A 16,074-nucleotide genomic window follows, 5' to 3' on the forward strand; every position below is an offset into this window, starting at 1 on the left:
GGAGTGGGGCAGACAAGTAGACCACAAGACAGAGCACGGGTGGAAGATTGAGAGTTCCAAACCATCCTTGCAATCAGACAAAGGGATTGTGCTCAGCAACTCTGTTATAAACTATCAGCGAATCCAGAAAGATAACGTTTTTCAATCTGAGCATTGCTATAGCAACAAGAAAGGCACATAGCACTGCCCATGTGAGGGAGGACTACGCATGTCCCCCACGCCTGTGCACTTTACCTGGCATGGCAGGACCCAGTCTGAAGGATCCCTTAACTAAAGACATCCATTGGAGTCAACTCTAAACTCCATTCATTGTGTGCTAGTGGCTGCAAAGTCTACCTGCAGTCAGGAGCCAACGAGGATAAAGACACTAAGGCCCAGGTGTATCCTTATTGATGTGCTGGGCATGTGCACGAGGAATGTGTGACACTTGCCCCCTCCAGCGAATCACCTGAGCACCCACTTTCAAAGAAAAGTGGAGGAAGAATGACAACACCACATGCATGCCATGAACACACGAGGTTGGTTCCCAAGAAACATCACAGGCGCTGCAACCATAACAATACATGAGTAAGTAGGGATGTCTTTGCTGCATTTGGGAACCAAATATCTCGTTGAATTCATATTCAGGCTGCCATTGATCGTATTTGTAGCAGATCTTGAACTGTGACGCATGTAGAGATCGGAAACTTAGGCCTTCAACAATGAGGCACAGAATAAGGGATTTATTTATGTGGCTTTGGTCAACTGGAGGTGGAAGGCTTCAGATGTCAACCACTGGGACACAGTCTCAGTGCCTCTCACTGCACCTTTTTATGTCTTTTATATTTGTGTTTTGTGTCAGCGCCCTGAGGCCCGCGGGCGAGTCAGCGCTTTATAAAAATTCTATAGAATAGAATAGACCGTATACCGTATACCGTCCAGGACTTATGTGAGCGTCATCAGAGTGCTGCACTTCATTCTTTTTGCCGCTGCCAGTCCACCTAGGGAATAATGGACCCTGATTGTTTGGGAGTGAACTCTACCAGGCCCTTCATTCTGAGGCTTTGGAGGCCTAAAATGGTAGTAGGCGCCAGCTGTCACTACACTCAATCAATGTCTCCCAGGCACTGAAAGAAGGCCACAGGCATCTAGTACCTGCCTTGCTAACCTTTCATGTCCCCTGCCCCCTGCTTCAGGAGGTTTCATCATGTGCACAAGTAAGAGCTGCCGCGCCTGCACGGTGCACTTACTGGGCCGTAATGTTTAGTGGCAAATAAGTCAAGTATTTTATGGAAACTAGCTATGCATGTCCATTGTGGGCAGTTATTAATTATTAAAACTGACAAATGCATAGGGCTCCTGGGCCCTTATGCAAGTTCTTACTATACATGGATCCTGGGTACTTATGAAAACCGGCCTTGTGTTTTGATAGTAGAACATTATTTGAGCTGGTCATATCTCTGAATGCTGGAATGTTATGGGAGCTGGTCATGTGTGTGCATAATCCACTATGGAAATTGGTATTATTCTGAGATATTAACATGTGTATGCCTACTGGGACTCTATATACACGGACTATGCATGCTAAGCCATTGTAGGAAATGTCTATGAACATGCATCCTCTGCTTTCATGTAATCTGGAAATGTATGTGCAGCCTGTGGCGTTCTGGAAAACTAGTAATGTGAGTGTGTATTGTGTGTACAGGCTGGTGTAGTGCGGGATCTGGAATGGTGTGTCCGTCTTGGGTCATTGGAGAAACTGGTGCTGGAAGTAAATTCCAAACCAATGTTAAGTTGCATATATACTGATCCTTTACTGAAAAAGGCAAAGTGGGTGGTTTTTGTGACAATCGAGGAGCTAGAAATGTGTCCTTACTAGGGCATTATGGAAACTGACAACGTGTACTTAATGGTGCACTGTGAAATTAGAAATCTTACTGAGCCATTGGGAAAACTGGTCATGAACATATTTTGTGTCTTTACGGAAACAGCAAATATGCCTTTTCCAATATGTGTTGGGCCATATGTACAAATGTGTAGATATATGCTTATGTATGTTAAGTATTTCAATCAGGTAATACACCCTGGTCTCAGCCTAGTATGCAGCACGCAGCTTAAATGCTTATTTTATTATGTCTATAGGTTCAATATTCTGAGTGATATACCACTCATATCACCACCTTCTCAAAATACCCCAGGTCACAATGGACCAGGAATCAGGCTGGTTGGTAAAGGTAATATTTATTTATTTATTTATTTAAAAATCAAATTAAACATATACTTTTTAATAGGGAGCACAAATAACCATGTGGTGACAATAGCAGATAATAAGGTATGTAAGACAGTTAAATTCACCTTTAGCAACACAGAATATAAAACATCAGAGAAAAGAACACTTTTGGCTTGTTTGGAAGAATCACACTTATTTTAGGATTTCCTTCTGCAATATTCCTCAACCCACCAATAAGCAATTCTGAATAGATATAAGGAAGCAGCATGTATTAAGGAATAAAGAACAGTAAACAGAATTTAAATACCACCTTCCCTCTCCAAACAAGAGAGAAAAACGGATTCGAAATCTTACACTTTAAAATGACATTCGAAAATGGCTTAGCAAAACAATGAAAAGTGTGCAAAAATCCTTAATTCAGTATACATTTCTATGGGAGCAGCATTGACAAGATGCTAACAATCATGAGCTATAGTTTGAGCAAAAGTACACACTTTAAATCCAAATTGAAGTGTGAAAAAAATGTAAAATGAAATTCACACGTGTAAAACTTTGCAGAAATGCGGATTCCCGCCTAAAATTAACCAAACGATTTTTAAGAAAAATGGGTGAAATATACTGATTTGGTGTGGGATGTAGCTATAGATCTTAGGTATAATCCAGAGTTGAAATGAAGTCCCTAGGTATTACATTGAGTGAGTTATGCAATCCTGAATGAAAGGTGTTTTTGGAAAAATCGGGTAGTGAAAAAGAAAACAGAAATCCATTTTTACAAGGTTAGTGATGCTCTACAATAGGGCATTCAGGCTAGGTTACCAGATTGAAACACAGTAATCTCTAGAGTTTATCCGCAGAACCAAAACCAGCACCTCCTTGTCCGCCCTGGCGGACTCAGTTCGATTACCCGAGGGAGGATTTAAGGTTTTGGGATTTCGCAAGACAAAATTATTTAAAGAAGTTAGCACTAGCGTAAAGAATCTAAGGCAAGGTTTCAAGAATGGTTATGACAATGTTACAAGTTCTTAAGGTAAGGATAGGATGGTTTAGAGATTGGGATGGAACAAAACAAGTCAAGGTATGCTATGATTTTCTATGCTTCCTATTAATACTTACAGTCCACTTTAATTTAGGATTTTGGACCGTCAAGGGATCTGGTCATCACACGGATCAGGTCTAACCAAGGACAGCAGGGCACGCCTGGCATGATAGGGTCAGCTGGGTGGCTCTGGTCACTGGACTAGCACCTCGGGTTACTGGAGACTGCACTTGACTGTACTGGTTACTGGAGACTGGAGAACAGTGGGATGGCGAGTTTGGAGCAGGCATGCAATTAGTAGTAGCAAGTCAGCTGGATCAAGATGGTTCCCTTGGGTTTTGGGATTGTTTCAGTATTTTAAGGCCTAGCTGAAAAGGAGTTCAGCAATGCTTAGGCCTTAGCTTTGCAAGGAAAATCAGGAATCAAGAACAAGGATGGAGAATTCAGGACCAGGGCGCCACACAGAAAATCAGGATGAAGTCAGGAATCAGTGTGCCTGTGTGTTGTGAGGTTCCCTTATTTATCATGCCAAATGACATCACTAAATTATATGGCAGTCGCAGTCTTACTGTCCACACCCCTAAGCCTAGGATTGGGCAAAAGCACACTTTCCGCCTTGCTTTTCGCTGATTGGATCATAGAAAATGATGCAATGTTTTATGGTGTTACTTTTCCAATGTCTGGAAACCTCCCATAGCTATTGGGTCCAAAATGTAACTTTTCCACAAATACACATTTATGTAGTTATGACCTCTAAGAAAATCAGATGCACATGTTACACATCTTGTGGGTCACATTTCAATCCAAATCCCAAGTCTGGGAGAGCTGGCTTTGCCTTTCTTCTACATTTTGGTAATTTTAACCATGAAAGATTTGGCCTAACATTTCCCAATTTTGTACATAGATGCGCAATTACCCCTAGAATATGTGTACAATATGTTATATTCACCGCATTAATACTTTTAGCGCAATCGGTCATCCTTCACAACTTCTGTTCCTTACGCAATAAGAAGCTCTACCAAGTCTTCAAATGAATTGTATAAAATTAGATTTAGAATTATGCACTTTTCACATTTTTTCTCATTCTGGTGGCAAAGTTAAATATCTTTAAAAGTTCAGTTACAAATAGGCTTTTCAAACACCAATGTCACTTGTCAGTTTTTTTTTCTTCTTTTTCCCAAGTGTAAGCAAATGTCAATCCTTTGAAGTTGAATGAGGGGCCTCTTCCTTGAGAGTGAAGCTTTCTGCCCCTCCCACTGGAAGGGTGAGTGTCTTAGCCTGCTATTGTCTTGGCCTAGGGCAAAGACGAATGTCTAATGTGCCCAGAAATGCCCCATTGTCCTGGGGATTCAGAGCCTCCAAGCCAGCAATTAGCCTTTTCGGTGCCAGCAGTTTGAAGTGTCACCCTTTCTCAGGGTTAGCAACTTGCAGAGCAGATTTTTTTATTTTTATATATAGTTTGCCACTCTGCCTGGGTGTTTAGCTTTGATTTTCACCTTTTAAATCTGTACTTTAAACAGATAGAATTAAAACAGTTTATAAGTGTATATTTTACCATTAACAGATCCTTTTACATTTTTAAAATAATTAAGCCTTGACACAACAATGCACTTTTAAAATAGGTGATTTTCCCCCTTCAGTCAGAAAAACCCATTTTACCATTTCCTTAAATTCGGTTTTCATCTCAGTAAATATATACTTTGTGCAGCTTATAGTTCTTGTCTTGAGTGCTAAAATTGTTTGGCAGCATGGATAAAGTTACAGTCATCTATTCTGAGTCTCTCTGTGGACAGCTGATCCTTGAAACTGTTGCAAAGAAATAGCCGTGTTTCCCGTGAAAATGAAAACAAAGCCTCGGGTTGATTTCCCAAAGGTACATTGGACTGGAGCTGTCATTCACATGAGGCCTGGTTCCTCTGAGCCACAATGAATGATCCTAGGCATTGCAGGTCTGTTATAATCACAGTGGTATATGAGAAAATTATGCATTTAGCGCCAAGCAGCATTTATTAAGATTAGGAAAGTGTCCTTTTAAAGAGCCATTTTTGGGTTTTCAGCACAATGATGCTATGTAAAATGTTGCAGAGCCCACTGGCATACTTCTGCAGTGAGGACTCTGTTCCCCCCCCCTTGAAATGTGTGTGGAGGGTGTACAGCAATTTTCGGGTTATGACACAAACGCAGTTTTAAAGATCTTGGTGTGCACAGGAGTCAGCACAGTCATTTTGAGCTGTTTCTTGCCCCAGTGCAGCAACATGATGTAGTGAGGCACATCTGAGTGGGTCAAAATATCCCACAGAATCCCCCCCCTGACTTCGTCTTAATTTCCAGTCGTGGGGGAGTCGGGCAAGTGATTTTTTTTCTTTTCGTGAAAAAGCAGTTTCAGTCAGGTTTAAGTCCTTCTCGCATCAGCGAATGATGCACCACGCTCTCCTCGCTGCCTCTGTTTAGGATGTGGAATGATACCCCCAGCATTCTCTCAGGTTTTCTTTTCTGGTGTGGAGTGACACTCCGGATTTCCTTGGGTTTCTCCTTCCGGGTCCCCGAGGAGGTCATCCTTGGATTTGTTATAATCAATGCCGATCTATAAAATAGAACACAAACCGGTTGTGACAATTTTCTCCCCCTACTGTCCTCCAATCAGGATTTCAGCAATAGGATTTACATGCATTCAGTGAACATTGAAATATTTCTATGCTTCAGAAGTATCCGCTACTGGGTTCTCTATGGACTCCTCCATTTGCCTCAAAGTTTGCCTGGGGTGGCAACTCTTTAGCTGATTGATATGGACACACTTTTTTTCTTCTGTCAAGTCGCCCTTGGGGATGCGGATTCTGTAGGTGACTGGTGAGATTTTGTCCACTATTTCAAAAGGTCAGCTAGGGAAACATTTGCACTCTTTTGGCTTGGCTCCTTTGGAAATTGTACAAGTAGACCCTGTCTCCTACTTGGTATTCCTTTTTGGTTGTATTTAGATCATAGTTGGTCTTCCTGCTGTCTGCAGATCTTTCTAGATTCCGCTGAGCATATGCAAAAGCACGTTGAAGGTGTTTTCTCAGATTTTCAACATACTCATGAGTTGTGGAGGCATTTATTAGTGTCTGCTCTTGGGTTCTATAGAGCAGATGCTGGGGTAGCACCATCCTTCGTCCAGTCATCAGCTCAAATGGAGACATCTTAGTTGTAGAAGAAGGGGTAGATCTGATGGCCATCAGGAAAAGTGGTAATTGAATATCCCAACTTGGCCCAGAGTCTGCCACAAAGTATGCTCACAATGGTCTTATTGTACCTCACAACTCCACCACTAGGACAGTGGTATGCAATGTGTTTACTATTTACCCCAAATATATCCCACATCTTTGTCATCACTTTGCTGGTGAAGTGACTACCTCGGTCTGACTCAATCCTTTGGGGTAGTCCAGAATGCGAGAAGATGTAATTGATCATCAGGGAAGCTGCTGTTTCTGCCTTGCAATTTGGCGCCAGGAGACATTCCATCCATTTAGTAAACAAGCATGTTACGGTTAACATGTACTTGTTCCCCCTAGAGAATCGAATCACGGGGCCCAATGAAATCTACTTCTAAATCTGAACAAGGCAGTGCCATCCCCCTCTTTTGGAGGGGAGCTCGGTGTGTGAGTGATGTTGGCTGACATTGTGCACACACAAGACACCCCTTCAGGTATTGGTTGAGGTCCTGCCCCACGTGTGGCCAGTATGCAACCTCTTGCAAGATTTCTAATGTAGCATGAAACCCCCGATGACAGGCTGTGGCCGCTTCATGGGCATGACTTAGCATCAGGCTTTGTAATGAGGTATAGACCACCCACTGGTCACAGCCAGATACGGATCTCCTCACAAACAAACCGTCTTGGATTCGGACATTTTTTGGACAGTTCATCAACACTCCGAAGTCCTCTTTCCCAATGCAATCGGTATCCATCAGGGAAAGTTCTCAGGGTCCTCAATGTGTTGATAAAACTTACCAATGATTGGATCCCCTTTTTGAGCCGTGATTAAATCAGCATCTGGGGTATCCTTACTTCACCGGGCAGTTGAGAGTTTATTGTGAGCATTTGTCTGGGACCTAGTGATAGAAGAGACCTGGATTTCCCCCAACAGGGACTCGATCTCAAGAAGATCCCCTTGTATGGCTCCGGTTTTTGCCAGCTAATCAGCTAGGTAATTTCCAGTTTTGTCTGGTCCCTCTATTCTGGAATGACCCTTGATCTTTTTCCAGTAGATGGTCATCACACTAGAGGTGACCAGATCATCAATATTTTGTATTAGCTTGCCATGTTTGAGTGGTTTGTTGTTGGCACATAGCATGCCTCTGGTTTTCCAATTTACCAGGTGCTCCACGAACCCGTTCCGGACATAATCTGAATCAGTGATTAGGACCAGTTTGTGGAGTTAGTGTTGGACAGCATTGAGGATGGCTTGATGAACTGCCATCAGCTCTGCCACCTGACTACTACGGGGACCGATTTTGTAACGAGCGGAGGGTTCCGGGGCATCACTCACCCAGGCATTCCCAATGCCGGCCACCAGTTCCTTTGCCCCGTTGTTGTCAACATGGTAGGAGCACCCATCCACATACACAGTGGGCATTCACTCGCACTTGTCTTCTTCATAGACTTTGTGCAGGGAATTCAGATACCCCTCCATGTTGTCCTGTATTTTAAGACTTTTGTCCTCGAGACAGTTTTCTCTGGCACAATCATGCAAGTCAGCCAGACCTTGCGCTAGAGGACTCTGGAATTACTTACATTTCCGGCCCGGATTCTGTCACTTTGTAAATATTGCAAAGGCTGGTGTGGAGTCTCCGCTATGATGTGTTCCCCCTGGATGAACAGACGGTCATTTTCCAATGCCACACTGTTTCCAGGAGTGCCTTCTCAAAATCGTTGAATTTTTCCTCCACAGAGGATAAAGTCTTGCTTCCTTGTCATGCTTTTGGCATAATACTACGGTCAAGTACGTATTTGAAAACCATGTCTTCATGAAGAACTCCTTGTTTTTGACAGGGTAAGCTAGACAAGGCACTTGTGAGAGGCTTCTTTTGAGTTGCTTTACTGCCACTTCCACTTGATCCCCCCTTCAACAGATGGATCAGGGGTCTTGTGATCTCTGCATAATCCTCAATGAACTTTCTACTGTAATTAGTCAGTCCAAGGAGGCTCCTGAGCTCACACAGAGTTGTGGGGTCTTTTAGTTTCAGCAGTGCTTCCATTTTCTTTTCCTGGGGACAGAGACCCTCAGTAGTTATTTCATGCCCCAAGAAATTGACACGGGTCCTGCACCACTGTGCCTTTTGGAAGGATAGTTTTGCTCTGGAACCCCTCAACTGGGTAAGAACATCAAAGAATTCTGCTATGTGTTCCTCCACAGTTGTGCTTTTGATAAGAACATCATCTACGTAGGCCAGGTTACCCCTTTCACCCAAGTCGGACATGGCCTTGTGTAAGAAGAGGTTAAATTAATTGCCGGAGTTGATGTATCGGAAGTGAGTCCTGGTCCAGGTGTATTGCTGCCCCCCCGAAGGTGAAGGCCAGATTGTATTGGTCCTCCCTACTGAAAGTGAGGGGCCCCCAGGCCTGTTGGTAATTTACCCAACAGAGTCAATAAAGGTACATCCCAGGAGGGAATAAGACCAAGACCAAGTGATAGTGCTATTAAAGGCTTTTTTATCTAAAGTTAGGGCAAGCAGAATCTACTCTGCTCACGCCGAGAGCGCTCTGCAGAAAACATGTTAGAATTTGTATACACGTGTTAGGTCATCAGCAAGGGGAAGGCCTAAGGGGCACATGTTTGATCGCGATTGGTCACTAAGAGGAGGCACCTATGAGTGCTATATGGACGGTGATGGCTGATTAGTCCATGGCCATGTGACAAGATGATGTGATACGTGGGGTCAAACGTTCAGATGGGCTCATCTGTCTGACATCCGATGGATTGACACATTGATATTCTACTCTTGTAACATTTTCCCTTGTGGCCACACATTCCCATCCATTCATACGTCTGACCAGTTCGTCCGGCGTCAAGGCCAGCAGGTTGCACGTGAAAAAACAGGGCAAGTTTATTCATTACTGAACATCAATTATATGTTTCTATCAAGGATATCACTCTTTTGTTCAAGCATATGTGAACACTGAGTTGGGGGTGGGGGTTGTAGGGTCAATGTATGGTCGGGGGTATTCATTCAATATTGACAAGGGGAAGGTTGAGGTATATGGTTACTGTTAGGGAGAATTCTCTGTTTAGGCTGAATTTCCTAACCTAGTGAGTCCCCCAGCAGCTTTGCTGGATTTCTGGAGTTTGTTTTTTTTCCATCCTGCAAAGAGTGAGACTCTTTTCTCCCACTCTTGGACATGAATGTGGTTGATTCCTGTGAATGTCAATGTGCTCTTTGGGCTATGGGGTCTTTTACTCCATAGGGTCTCATGTGTTTTACTATGTGTGTTACACCACACCCTCCGTGCCGTAACACTGGGGCGTCCTAGAGGATCCCCACACCAGACTCCATACCCTGGGACTGACTACTGTCTCCCAGGGCATGTAAAGTCACCATTGGCTTTACTAGACCTAAATTTACTAACTGAAGTAGTACAAACCATCCTATTGTGGATGTACTAGTAGGGGTAATTCGATTACCCCTGGGTCTGTTATTCGAGGGGTCACTGTCCCGTCCCCCCTTGTCGAGTTTTGGCTGGTGGCAGTGGAAACTACTTGTTATATTCGACCCCGAATATAACTCTATGGGATACTTCCCATTGTTGGAGGTTAATACTTTTTCCGTTAGTCTCTAACATACCGCCGGTTTATTTGTCTTAAATAAATCTACCGGTCGGTAGTTTCTGCCAGAACACGTTTTTTAAAATGACGTCTGTGTTCACCTCTGTAACTCCGAACCAAAGGTTGAGCCCTTTGTTCCACTTTTGGCGGGCTTCTGCACAGAAACTCTCCAAAGTGGTGCCATTCTGTCTGGGTACCACAGGGGTGTGGGAGGGGGTTTAGGCACCCCAGACTGAGTTGCCTTGCCAACTCAGGTCGCACTCTGGTGTGATTGGCCCAAGTGGTGAGCCACCCCGCTCACCACTTAGCGTGTTTTGATTGACAGCTAGGCTGAATGAATGGGGGTTTGCTGCATAAAAGCAGGGCTTTTTTGACTGGATCTTCAGAATTCGCCACAGGACCTAAGAATCCGATGAGGGTAAAGCTGAGCCGACCTGCAACGACGACACCTCCGGTGGAGCCCTGCTGAACTGACTCACCACTTCCCAACGACAGAGGTGATCTCCCCGCTGGAGAGTCTTCTCCCCTGACTGGTGGGATCAACAAGTCCCTTTGCTTTTTCTTCGCTTCCAGGGCGTAGTGGTCGAATTGCCCGTGCTGAGCACCCCGGCAACCGGATAGCCACTACCCCATACCGTGACCAAAAGGTGGTGCCTTGTGCCGGAGCACTCCGCGGCTGGTCTCTTCCCTGGTGGTGCAACGATCTTCAACTTTCCTTCGACGACGAGAACATCTCATCTCTTGGCAAAGCCCCGACTTGCATCCACCACCATGAACAACTGCCCCCGCCGGAGCCGTCTCTGCACTTACAAGGTACCGTGTCCCCCTGGCTTCCCTTGTGACGGTTAGCGTGAGGTGTCTTAAATCATTACCTTTCCATTGGGGCGCCTCCAGACCTTCTTAACTTTTTGTTCTAAACTGGTCCAACCTTTCTGTGACAATTTGCTACAAAGACTAGAAATGCGTTTCCACTGTGATACTTGTTGGGACATATCGCCTTGCCTCTCTCCGAGTGGGCCCGGCCTCTGAACTTTCTAACCACAGTAGACCCTGCCTTGCGGGCCTTGCATTTGCTTCGTAAAAGTGTTGGTACCGAGTTGGTTTCATACCCTGCCTTTTCTCTCCCGTTCTAAAGAAAATTAGAGTGCCATCTAGGTTAAAGCATTCACCTCTGTCTGCAAATAAGTGGTGCCGTTGAACCTAGACTTGTCGAAATATTGTTAGGGGATTTATATACTTATAGTAATTGTAATTGAAGTTGTTTGCCATATTAGTGCCAGAGTGTTTTCATAGATGTGTCCTTAAAATAAATAATTATATATCTTTACACCCAAGCTCTGTTCCGTGTCTGCTTGTTCTACTGTGTAAATTGCCCTATCTTGTATACTCCACATACTGCCTAACTCTTCTTGAGGGAAGTCTGACTGCTCAGCCACAGCTACCAGGTGAACCTGTGTGGTACAGACTGCTACCAAGTGGGTTTACTGCCAAACACCTGTAGGCCTAAATCTTTTGCAGTGGTCCCAGAGAGAACTGCACAGGTTTCTGCTTAACAGTTACTGTGACTGGATTACAAAGAATACATTTCATCTTAGACGTGCACTTCTTTTAGATGGGCTTCAGTGACTAGGTGCCCGAACAGCATAACTCTTTATGAAGCCAGGTTCATCAGAGATGGGTGTAGGCCCCACTTTCATGGCTGTTTGGTCTCACACAACATGGTGGCTGGAGGCCTTTATATTTGCACATAACGGGCTACTGTCTCATATACATTTAGCTGGTTTATTATTTAAGTGAAATACACTTATGACACCTTCTGACTCCATACAATTTGGGCAAGGTCATAACACTAAAGCAGGGGATGGTAAGAGAGAGAAATTGCTAACAGCTAATCACAGAACAAGGGCAGGCAAGAGCGACTAAAGTTTATATGAGGTTTTCTAATGGCATGTATATAATTACATTCTGCATTATCAACAATGAGGTAGCATTGTGTGAGCTTGCACATGTCTAAACTTCAATACTTGTTATGAAATTACGATTAGTCATGTACACATTTCAACATTATAAGTCAACATATAGTCTTTCTTCAATATAACAGGTTAGCATGGGAGCTTCCAGCGGCGCACGTATATGTATTTACATTGTTTACTCATTATCTTTTTTAAGGTACCATCAGGTTTATATGAACTTACACACACTGAGAAGACATCCTTTAACTCAAGTAGGTCAGGAAGGAAAATACGTTCACTGATTTAAGGGTCTCTTTTGGTTGTTGATTTTGCTCTGGGGTACACAGGGATTAGGTTTTTATGGCCAGGGTCTGTGGGGTGCAGGGCAGGTGTACAGAGACAGATAGCCCTGGCTCTCGTCTTCTCCCCCTGAGCTGCATCTGAATCAATGGAGGGAGTTGGACGGCAAGTGATACAGTGTGGATTTTGTTGCATTCCTGCTGCCAGCCTTGTCATGGGAACCAGGCAGTTATGTGTACAACAGAGAGGAGGTGGTACGGGGAGAGCCACGCTGGGTGCGCGCTTGTCAGAGATGGCTGCAGACTGGGGTGAAATCTGAATGGCCTTTTGCTATTTGCAAATGGAGTCTGTATGTTACAAGATGGAGTCCTGGTTTTGCTGTACAAGGGTACGCACGGAATATGGCAGCACCCATGGATGTACTTGTACGAAAGGGGTGATGGTTCCCGGAGGTGTTCCTACATGAGTGCCCCAGGGCCGGGGCCCATGGCCCTGGAGCAGCCATGACTGGGCCCACTTGGGAAGCATAGGAATAAGGGTGGGGGTCTTAAGTGTCCCCTCTCTCCACTCACTACTGACAGGTACGGTCCAGTACCCATTGGTCTGGTCAATGGCAGTATATACAGCTGGATCTGGGCCAGCTCCGCTCAATGTAGGGGAGGGGCCATCTGGACATATGGACCCGTTTGTTTAGCTCCCTTAGGTCAGCACAGAGACTCCACTGGCAGTTCGGTTTTAAAATCCCCAGCACCGGATTATTAAAGGTGCTGTGGACTGGACGAATTATCCCACGGGACTCAAGGTTTTTGATTATTTCTGTGAGGGACTCCATGGATGTGAGAGGCAAGCGATATTGCTTCACAAACACTGGAGTCATACCAGGGTCCAGGGGAATTGTTGTTGTATGGATTTCGGTGCGACCAGAGTCATATGCGTCAACCGCAAAGAGATCCTGAAAATCTAAGAAAACTTGCTTCAACTTTTGCTTTTGTTCCAGAGTCTCACAGGCATCAGCTAGGTTGACTCTCTGTTCAACCATTTGCCTGAAGCCCGGAAAGACTTCTGGTTTGGCTATCTCAGCGGCCTCCTCCAGCTGGGTGGGGTCCCTGGTTAAAGTAATTACCTGGACAGAGGGTTTCAGGCAGGGAAGGCAGTCCTTGTGGACTTGGAAGATCACCTCATCCCTCCTGAAGTCACAGGTCACCTCTTCCTTACCATAAGGGCAGGAAGAGTACACCAGGAAATACCCCCAATGCCGGTTGAAGATCCTGTTTGGTGTTATTTCACTATCACTGTCAAAACAGTCATCGGGGATTGGTCCTATCAGTTCATTACCTAAATCTATGGAAAAATGTCAGTCATCAACCGCCATTCCAATAATGGTACCTGCGCCCAGAGTGATACTCCTAAGGTCGCTGTTATCCACCAATATTGGAATGGTGTTGTGTTCTACATTGACTAATGGTGTTGGGTTTAACCCCAACTCTTGATGTTGGAGATGGGCATTGGGGTGAACATATGCATCAGGATTTTGCAGTTTATGTCCTCTTTTAATTTTTTATTTGAGTGGGAATAGTCGTGTCCCTCCGGGGATGGTGACTTCCTCTCAAATTTGAACTTCAACTGCATATGGCCGCAATTGGGCTAACCAAAATGCTTTTTCTGAATCATCAAAGTCCATGGGATTATCCCCTAATCGAGACCAGACTTTGTAGTTGATTAGGTCCAAATTAATGGCAAAGCGATTGAGACTGCACTAGGGACATCTCGCACAACCCAACAGTTATGTACTATGCTTTTGTTGCCTATAGACATTTTTAGCATACACCTGCTAGGCAGGAGATGTTAGGAATTGGGAGTTTCCAGGTCCATTTCACATTTTTCTATCAATTTAAATGTGAAAATGGCTGGATCGTTTGGGAATTTTCGGAACACGGCTTCGGTGATGAAGCTCTTACCGTTGTTCACGCACACTCGGGCGAGAATAGATTCCTTCCCTTCATTTAACTGAATCAGGATGAATAACTGTTCTCTAATCATCTAAATGTCAGCTAAGCTTTGAGCTGGTTTCTCCTCATTTTGGACTATGGATTGGGATTTTCTGATATTGAATTAGTATAGAATTTCAGAGCATTTCCTTCCAGTGTGGAATGCCACTTGAAACTGGAAGGAAGGTTGATTTTCAGAAATAGAGAGGAATTCCCATCACCAGTTTGTTGTCCTACAGAAATTACTGCCATGTCAGGGATTTGGTTATTTTGAAAATGGAACTCAATATGATCCTGTTTTTGTTCAACCATGTGGCATGTGCCATTTAAACTAACATGGTTGATACTATGGGCCTCATTATGACTTTGGAGGAAGACATGCCACTAAAAGCGGCATGGCTAGCCCCAAACCGGGTACCGTGTCTGGGTTTCAGGTATAGGGAATTACCGGGCCATTCCAACCTTGGAGCGCCCGGTAATTCCCTTTCCTGGGACCCAGACCCGGTACATCCCCATTCCCATTTGAGCCCCCATAGGGTTCAATCGGGATGGGGAGGATGCGAACAACAGGCCTGTTAATGACGGGCCCGTTGTTAGCATCCTGGTCTGCTAGAGGGTCCCGCTAAGGACACCTGGTATGGCCAGGTGTCCTCAGTGGGACCCGCTGCAGACCTCGCAATGAGGCGGCCTGGAATGGACGGTGGCGGTCCCTTACCAGCACCATTCATTCCGTGGCCGCCTTCCTCGTAATGAGGCCCTCTGTTTTAATTTTATTGACTGGTTAGTCTTGGTCCAGAGGACCTTGTTCACGCAGTCTATTAGGGGGCACAACCTACGCAGGATGTCATTCCCCAGTAGACAGGGTGTGCCCTCTGGTGTCACAACTATGACCGGGTGTTTCATATAGTGTCGCCCAATTTTAATTTTCAGATCCGCAGTCCCCTCGACACGAATTTCATTCCCATCGGAGTTCTGAAGTTGTCCAGGAAGAGAGGGGTGAGAGGGAACTGGTATCTTTCTCCCCTTCCTGAATTCAGCAGATAAAAGACCCTCTTTGACAGAAGAGTTGCTTGGGATCCAGTGTCTACCAGTGCCGACACCAGACAATGCGGTTGTATTTGGTCCTGGGCATAACATCTTCCCTCCTTCTCCTCAAGGGGGCAGAGATAATGTGCCTTTTCGGCCAGTTGATTGGTTAATTTCTTGATTCTTGACTCCGACACAGGGGTAGTTTGGGCATGATTCTGTGTGGGAACTTGGGAATCTGCAAGAAAGATGTGGCAGTTGGATATGGGGGGGTTTTGGGCTCCCCTGGTTCTGATTGTGGGCCGCCCCCCCTTCTTGGAAGTAGGCACCAGCATAGGTTTGGGCAGTGTGGTTTCCCAAATAATCATTCTGGGGTCTCATGTTGGCAATTCTAACTCAGTCCCCACATTCACCCAGTCTTTATTATGATCTCTTGGAGGAGAAGATCTTTTTTTTCCATGGAAATCGTGTAAGATTGTGAGGTTTGGCACTGTATATTTTTTGTATAAAACACACCCATTCCCAGTGATAACTGGGTGCTGCATAGAACAAAGATGAGCTACAAATAAAACCATAGGAACAATTTAAGCTAAAAATGGTGGTCCTGTTGGGAGTGGCCATGATGGCGCAGAGTGGAGAGGAATTCCTGTATATTCTGGACTGATCCTTCCTAAAACTCCTCTCATCCTGAGAGTCCCGAGCGATCCAGCTGTGGGGGGTTCAGGTCCCGCGAGATACACCAGTGATGGGGAAAAGCTGCTGTGG

Source organism: Ambystoma mexicanum, chromosome 1p (assembly GCF_040938575.1).
Source record: "Ambystoma mexicanum isolate Mex_15411 chromosome 1p, UKY_AmexF1_1, whole genome shotgun sequence".
NCBI classification, from domain to species: Eukaryota; Metazoa; Chordata; class Amphibia; order Caudata; family Ambystomatidae; genus Ambystoma; species Ambystoma mexicanum.